The sequence below is a fragment of the Pyrus communis genome, chromosome 1 (genome assembly GCF_963583255.1).
Source record: "Pyrus communis chromosome 1, drPyrComm1.1, whole genome shotgun sequence".
NCBI lineage: Eukaryota > Viridiplantae > Streptophyta > Magnoliopsida > Rosales > Rosaceae > Pyrus > Pyrus communis.
The window spans coordinates 13309744-13317359 of NC_084803.1; positions in this window are offsets into that span (position 1 = coordinate 13309744).

Genomic DNA, 7616 nt, shown 5'->3' on the forward strand with positions numbered 1-7616 from the left:
GAGCTCGGCCTTGGCAATCACCATGACCTTGGAGAGCATAATGAACTCGTAGATGCCATTGCTCATCCACTTCTTCTTCCAAATGGGCTCAAGTTCGTCTACCCACTGCAACCAGGCCTCATCCTTTATTAATGTAAACCTCTTCGATGAGTAAACCACTTAGAGGTCGAGATGCTAGCCTCAACGAGATATGGGTTAGAGGTGAACCAATTGGTTGTGGGCATGTTGTTCTCCACAGCAATTGAGACCTTGGAAGTCCAAGCAGGCCCCAGGGAATGTACTCCTCCTTCTTCGAAGAAAATTGAGGTGTTTAGGCCAGCCCAAGGGCGATGAAGGCCGTTGATTCGACGGCGCATGTTGACGATCCCCTTGCCAAAATCGCATGTAGGACAACAGTATTGGGTGCCATTGAATGATTTTTTGGAAAAAAAGTGGAAGAAAGTTGAAGGCAGAAAGCAAGAAAGAACTATGAAAGCAAGAAAGTTTTGGAAAATTTGGGAATTCTAGAAACTCGGAGAATAAGAATTGCTAAGGTATTTGGCCAAAAGGTTTAAGTGGAGGTTATATATAGGCAGTTAGTTAACGTTGGAAATCATGGGTTAGTGCAAAGGTTTATTCGAAAACAGTTGTTTAAATGGTGCAAGTTTCGAGTAAAAGCATGCGATTGATGTTTAATCATTATTAATGTCTTGGTTTGAAGACTTAACAATGATTAAAAGGGGCACTGTTTAGGTTGATATTTAAATACTGGGCTTTGCATAAGGGAAAGCCCAAAGGCGCCAAAACAAGTTAAACTTGCCTGAGGCCCAGCGATGAAGCCTGAAACAAATTGAAGCCTTATCAGCTAAGGCATAGGCCAAGTGCCTATGATTGAAGTTATAAGTGACAGAGGCTAGTTCACTGCCAACCAAAAAGCAGTTTTTAATGGCACAAAGGTGTAAATACAAGATGACTCATTGCCCCTGAAAGCCCTCGACCAAAAACAAAGCCCAAACAATTGGGTCAAATTGCCTATAAAAGCCAAGAGAAGCACAAAAGACAATGACACTCAAATAATCAAACAAACTACATACAAACTCTACTCTCAAGCCAAATTTGCACCTGGAAACTTGAAACTCACCCAGATTCAATCCTTTTAGCAATAGTTCCCTTAGAAAAGCTATCTTTTGTCTAGTTTAAAAGCTTTACTACCTTCCATAATGTTGTAGTATCGATTCCCTCATGTAAAACCTGTTTACCATACATCCCTTTTAGCTTACAACTTCTGTAAACTCAAAGAGAAGTGGCTGCAAGAAGTTCAACCTTACCCAACAAGGTGAAATCTTACTAGAGTCTTTTTGTTCGTCCTTTAAATTAGAAGATCTATCGCTTAAATGTACTTGTCAGCATATATTCAAGTTATTTCCAATTGTTTTCTACCTAAGAGTCCCATTTGCATTCGAATTTGGGTAACTTAATAAATCAGTTGTCATTAAGAACAAACTGAGATTAAGGAAATGGTTTAAAGGGCTCTGGACTCCCTCCTTTTTGGACATACAAGATTATGAACTAAAAGTTATTGTTTAGAAGACAAGAAAAAGAAATTAATACATACTTAACTCATCTGTAACAATCTTTTGATAACAAGAAGTTTAAGTAACTTGGGGCCCAAGTAATTGACTTAAAACACATTTGTTCTATATCTGTTATACCGAGATAGCAGTGGCACGCCAAGGTCCCTATTGGTTTTGATTGTGAGCCTCAATGCCTACATCTAAGGCCCCATAAAGGTATTTTTCAAAATTAACTTCAAACTCTTCTTGCAATTCACCAGGCAGCGAGAACTTAACCAACAAATAACACCAAGTGCCATTTACAGCCAGGAAGCTGTGTGAAGGGACAATTCCATCTTTGCCTCGAACAGTTGTACCTGGATCTTGTTCATGTAGGACTTTCATAGCAATATGCGTCTGCGTTTCGTTTTTCATCTTATGTTTGGTTAGTATGTATTGATTACTTCATTCTGGTTGGTTGTATTTTGCATGATACGAAATTCAATGGATTACAGTGTGCTTCATATCGTATTGCTAGCTTTTTGGTTTCTACTCACCTGGTATTTTGCTTCTGATACTCGCTCATGTACCATCTTAGTGCATTGTGCGAACGAAAATAAGTCATTGAGTTCCTAATGACCTGGTTCTTCTCTTTCCTGCTTTTCAACTCGTTACATTTTTCGAAGGTGTTAACTTTAGAGCGATTATCATCAAATAACAATTTGATCTTAGCAATACCGCATGAAATTCATCCTGTATAATTGCGGAATAACCTCACTTGACCCTCTTTTTATGTGGCTCTGACAAATATTTTGTATTTTAATCCTGATTTAAATCAAATTTATGTTCCCCCTTTGATTTTGTTTCTCCTGTTTCCATATTAGTTACATAACTTACATGCTATAATTCTTTTTTAAATATAGTTTACTACTTTTTGTGGAGTGAATTGGAATATGGTTACTATGGTTGTGTGAATTTGCCGGTTTTAGAAGACCTTAAATTCTCTAGGAACTTTTAGCAGAGGCTTATTGCACCGTCAGTAAAAAAGAAAGTTCGCGACACTTGCCAATCATTAGCGACGGAGAGTTTGCTATATGCGGGTTTACAAAATACACACCAAAAGTGGTCAATAAAAGTCTAAAACCACCGCAAAGTTTGTCTGTCCCCAATAATTTATTCTTGCTAACCACGCCCTATAGGAATCATCGAATCAATATCAATAAGTCTTGTTTGAAGAGGCTCGTATACGGAACGTCTCAAAATAATACCAAGAGCGGGAGACTCAATTAATCGAGATTCAAAAGATGAAAAGAAATTCTATTAGATCCTATATAATACTTTGTACTACTTTTTTTTGTTTTTCTAATTGACATAGACCCAAGTCATATATTAAAATAAAATGAGGATGATGCGTCGTGAATGGTCGAGATAGCTCAGTTGGTAGAGCAGAGGATTGAAAATCCTCATCTCACTAGTTCAGATTTGATTCTTAGCACATGAGTAATTTGTATGAGTGTATATTCTAAAAATTAATTGATATGGGTTGATATACATATTCATTAATAGTATAAATCATGATACATATTTATCCATCTAAATGTCGGCGATATATCCTTTTATATATCATATGTATATAAAGTATACAAAAGAATTCCATTTTGTTTCCTCTTGTTTTTTTTATTTATCCATATTGTGTCTCCTCTTGTTCAAACAATACTATGTTATTTCCGATGCTTGTATTAGTTTTATTTACGTTGTTCGTTGGAATCGTAGGAATTCCTTTCTTCAATCATGAAGGAATAGATTTTGATATATTATCCAAATTGTTAAGTTCATCCATAAATCTTTTACATCAAAATAAAAAGAATTTGGTGGACTTGTATGAATTTATCACAAATACAATTTCTTCAGTTAGTATAGCTTCTTTCGGAATCCTCATATCGTCTTTTTTATATAAGCCTGCTTTATCTTTACAAAATTTGAATTTATTTATATATTATAGCGGAGTGTTCTCCCTATATGGAGTAACTTGAAATCTTTGCTGTCATCCACAATAAGCTTTGCACCAATACAATCTAAGAACAGAGTAGATATTCTGGAGTCAAGAAGCCACAAAAGCAATTAAATTTTGGGAAGGATTTATATATTATTTGAGCGATAGTTTGATTAATTTAATCTAAACTGTTAACACACCCCAACTCGAAATGTCCGCTAGGACTCCGAATCGAGCTGTGTTGGCTGACATTTGGGATTGTAAGATCCCACATCACCCAGAGGTGAGGATCCTGTAAGCCTTATATGTATATTCTCATCTCTACCTAGCACGAGGCCTTTTGGGAGCTCACTGGCTTCGAATTCCATCAGAACTCCGAAGTTAAGCGAGTTCGGGCGAGAGCAATCCTAAGATGGGTGACCCACTGGGAAGTGTGAGTTCCCAGAAACAAAACCGTGAGGGCGTGGTTGGGGCCCAAAGAGGACAATATCGTGCTACGGTGGAGTTGAGCCCGGGATGTGGTGAGGGCCTGGGTCGAGATGTGATAATTTGGTATCATAACCAATCCCTGATTGGAATTGTGCGGATAAGGACGTCAGACCCTTAAGGGGGGGGGTGGATTGTAAGATCCCACATTGCCCAAGGGTGAGGATCATGTAAGCCTTATATATATTCTCATCTCTACCTAGCATGAGGCTTTTTGGGAGCTCACTGGCTTTGGATTCCATCAGAACTCCGAAGTTAAGCGAGTTCGGGCGAGAGCAATCCTACCTAGCACGAGGCATTTTGGGAGCTCACTGGCTTTGGATTCCATCGTAACTCCGAAGTTAAGTGAGTTCGGGCGAGAGCAATCCTAAGATGGGTGACCCATTGGGAAGTTCTCATGTGAGTTCTTAGAAACAAAACCGTGAGACCGTGGTCGGGGCTCAAAGCGGACAATATCGTGCTACGGTAGAGTCGAGTCTTGGATGTGGTGGGGGCCCGAGCCGGGATGTGACAATTTTAATAAGCAAGAGAGACATACTTCGAACCTCTAATTAACTTGGTTATGCCTGTTTTTCATGTCGAAAATTTCCACAAGTCAACAATTTAATTAATTATTAACCTTTTGAGTCAAACTAGCCCAAGTTACTTGTATCTGCTTTGGTTCCAGTACCTTCAACCATGGGGCTTCTCCTTTGATGCATTCTTGGGAATGATTTTTGAAATATTTTTTAAAGCACAATTTATAAGATTAAATATTAAATCATTTTTAAGTCACAATTCAGAAGATATAATTAGAAACAATTCAGAAGATTAAATTTAAAGCGTCAGGCCTTCCAAGATTTAATATTAAGGAATTTTATCGAAAAGCTTCTGGTACGGTTTATTTTAACAAAAAATCATATTTTTACACTAAAAAGTCAATCTTGGTACTATTCACTTTACCCTTTATTTTGTCCTTATCGTTAAAACTCAAAGTTTTCAAGCTCTTTTCATTAGTTTTCCTTAAATATTAACTACTTTTTAGTCAAAATGGTTCCTGAGATTTGCATAACACATCACTTTGGTCCCTGAGATTGAAAATCAATAAAAATGGTCTCTTAGATTGTCCACCATCCATTATTTTGTTCATTCCGTTAAAAACTTTGTTAAGTGTCCCGAAGCTCTTGGCCGAAAGTTTGGGCAATTTTCAAAGCTTCGTAACTCAATCGTTTCTTAACCAAATTCAACCCATAATATATCAAAATGAAGATAGAAAAGTGTAGAACAAGATTATACCTATTTGGAAGTTGCCGGAGATGGTTGGAAAATAGCCTGAAAGGTGACTGGTCTGCAGGAAAACTAGAAAACTCGTCAGAAACTGAGTAAACTCTAAACGTTCATAACTTCTTCAATACTCAATAAAATCGAGTGATTCAAAAACAAAAATCATACTTCTCAACGAGACAAAGAGAATGGTACCTTTTTCAGTGGTTAGTTAGCTGTGGTTTGGCCGAAAAATGGCTTGAAAGTGGCTTTCTTGGTCACGAGTTAGCCACTTTCGAGCCTTTTTACGGCCAAACCATGGTGAATTAGCGTTGAGAAAGTTACCATTCTTTTTTTCGCGTTGAGAAGTATGATTTTCGTTTTTGAATCACTTGATTTCATTGCATGTTGAACAAGTTATGAATGTTTTAAGTTTACCCAGTTTCCGGCGAGTTTTTCAGTTTTCTCGCGGACCAGTCACGTTTCAGGCTATTTTTCGGCCATCTTTGGCAACCATTGCACTTTCAAATTGGTATAATATTGTTCTATACTTTCCTATCTTTATTTTGATATATTATGAGTCGAATTTGGTTAAAAAATGATTGAGTTACGAAGCTTTGAAATTGTTCAAACTTCCGGCTAAGAGCTCCTGGACACTTAACGGAGTTTTTAATGGAATGACGAAAATAATGGATGGTGGACAATCTCATGGACCATTTCTATTGATTTTCAATCTCAGAGACCGAAATGATGTGTTATGTAAATCTCAGAGACCATTTTGACTATAAAGCCTAAAAAAAATTTGAAAAGAAGATGAAATCTATACTTCACTCCATATGAAGCAGATTTCAAAACATCAATAAATTTCGCTTATTTTGTCTGTTGCAGAAATTTCGGGACAGGATGTGGATTGTGGTTGACTCGTTTTCTTCTTAGTTTCTTTTTTACATTTTCTTTGAATATCGTTTGCTTTCGTGGAAGAGATTTGAGTTTTCAGTCTGTTTTGTGAATTCAATTTGCTAATTTCTAGTGCAGTAGAGGTTTGGAAAGTTTGGCAGATCAACTATTTGATTGGCTTCAAGCTTTCAGCATGGTTATGTTTTCAGTCCTTCTCGGTGACGTATTTGGAGATTGGTTTGAAGTTGTAAGCACGATGTCATTCACCAAGCGCACGTAATCTGTGATTTTATAGTTGAATTATTTTTGGGTTTTCACCTGTACCATCAGAGGTTTCAACATCAAGGTCCGAATCGGACGCATTTGTCCAGTGCACTCATGCGCATAATTTGTTCGACGAAATGTCTAAATGAATTGAGATTCTGCTTTCTTCAATTTTACATTCCGTCTTATTTCAAGATTCTTTTTTTTTTTTTTTTTTATTGGTACAAATCATGTTATTGAATGTTCTCAAATGCTGAATTTTTAAACATGACGCTTGCTCTCTTGTTTTGGGTTTGTATCTCTTGATGGGGTTTTCTTTCTAAGTGAGAGCCAAGTTGGAGGAGGATGACCTGTTAAGGCTTAAAGTTACTAAAATTTTGAAATTACGTTTACTTTATTACTTGTCACAAAAAAAGTTTTCTTCTCATGTATCACATACTTATTTCTATACAGTATTTAATTATTAATTCTCGATTCATACATCTAATGTGGTTTCATATAACATTCTCTAACGTTTCATTTTAAATTTTCACGTTTTTTAGCAGATTTTCATCATTTTCGTCAAAGGCAATCAATATTGATATATCCATTGATATTTTTACATATTTGTATATTGATATTTTCATCCATACCAATATTTGTAAACACAACCCAATTTCTTACGAAACGTATGTCTTGTAATTTAAATGTTATGTCATCAAACAATCGAGTCTTTAATAAGATGTAATTTTGTTTGGATTTTTGTCTTCGACTCCAATTTGGCAACGTACGCGCCAGGTAATTGCTGCATGTCGTATTGCCAGCTCCTTCGATTTAATCCCGTGAATCGTTACTAGACGAGGAGGGAAAGACGTGAGTCAGTTGCGGGAACAACATTTGAAGTTCTTTTGGGGCGACAATGTTTGCAACAACTGTTGAGGCTATTTACACTTGTGATTAGTTGATTTCGATACATGGTGCCATTGGCTAGGGCAGCTCCAAAAACAACTCGGTTGATTGAGTTCAAATCATCGATTGAACACTACATAATTGCAAGTGAGAGATCTTAAATTCAATTCTCGTAAAAAACGAATTTAAACCACATTATTACTAGCCCATCAAAACTTGTACGCATGAGGAGTTTTGGCCCATCTTAAGCCTGCTGAATAATCAAATCATTTAAATCATTCCTTGATAAACACACAAAAACAATTAACCCAAGC